Raw genomic sequence first — 1561 nt, forward strand, 5'->3', positions numbered from 1 at the left:
CTGTTTAACTGCTTTCAGTAGGTCTTCATGAACATTATCAAAACATCTAAACCTCGCACGGTTCATGATCTAGATCAAGCCACTTACCGGAGGCACTCAGCTTTTAGCATAGCCTTGCATTTTATAACTTCCGTACCTTTCCATACAGAATTGTGATATGCACATCACAGCCCAGATTAAGCATAAACAACTCTGAGGTCAGTATCCTTTAGTTTGAGGAAGTTTTCTCTTGATGTGACATGAGTAAAATGGCATAGCTCACATTTCACTGTAGTTCCTCTTTCTTTGGGAACATGCCACTCACAGGGAAAAGGGTATTGAGATTTCTGCCGGTATATGCCACTGAAAAGAAAGCAATACCTTCAAAGTGGTACAACCTGATGTGGAATTTCCTCTGAAAAAATACCTAAAGTTAGCTGTTTTACAAAGCTTAAACCCTAGTGGGATTTCCACCTTATCTCCGCAACTTTTCTGTTAGGCATCAGACTACACTTACTGCTGTCGAGGTTACCATCTATAATGTGGGAGACAGCCTAACCAAAGCATCCGATCCCCTTTTTTTAAATTAAATATCCATCATCACTGCCAATTTCATCTTCCCAAAAAGATGAAATAAAAAGAAACAACACAACCCCCAAGTAAGAAATCCCTCCCTCCAACACAACAAAGCCCCTCTACTTGAATCCCACCCCTTCTCAGTACTCCTACTGAAGCTCTGCCCCACGCAGCTTACCTGTAGCACTACCACAGTTACTTATTCACACAGCTCACCACTTCAAACAGGTTTACCAGCTTACATATCATCGTATCAAGTTTGTATTACCATAGCAATTCTTCCTAGACACTTTCGAGCCACTGATTAAAGTTCAGCATTCGGGATGGATCCTTAGCCTTCAGCCATCTCGTGTGCTGCAGTCTCAAGAAGGGCGCTATGTCCCCATTGTGCCTTTCTTTCCTTTGTTACTGCAGTGAGCAGAGCACGAACGTTTAAATCTACCAGAGAATTTCTCAGCATTTATGAAATAAATATTTCCTTTTTTAAGCGTGCCTTTCTCACTTCTATTCAAACATGAAATCCAATGCTTTCCATTTATGGACTTCTTAGTTTGGTTAATTGTCCAACTAACAAATCCAGAGATGCATTCTTTTCCAGATAAACCGTAACTCACACAGATTTAAAAAAAAAAAAAGAAAAAAAAAAGAGGACAGAACAAAACAGAGAACAAGCACTCTTTAGACAAGGAAGCGGAAGAGCCAGCAGGTTGGGCTGACATTTACAGATAAGAGCACAGTAGCAAAGCGCCTGAATTTTGCCTATGCCTGCAGCTGACAAGCAGAAAAGTAACAGTTGCACGGGGCATTGCCGGCACAACCCGGAGCTGGAAGCGGCCGGCCATCGGATCCGGGGGGCTCGTCGTGCAGCCACAAGAACCCTCGCCGTGTGACCAGCGGCGCTTAGGGACCATTTTCTCCTCCTCCCAGCTCGGAGCTCAACGCCCGCACAAAGGAACCGCTCCTGGTTCTGCGGGGAGCGGCCCCGGGCTCCAACCTGCGCGGGAGC

This window comes from Meleagris gallopavo, chromosome 10 (genome assembly GCF_000146605.3).
Source record: "Meleagris gallopavo isolate NT-WF06-2002-E0010 breed Aviagen turkey brand Nicholas breeding stock chromosome 10, Turkey_5.1, whole genome shotgun sequence".
In the NCBI taxonomy this organism is placed as follows: Eukaryota; Metazoa; Chordata; class Aves; order Galliformes; family Phasianidae; genus Meleagris; species Meleagris gallopavo.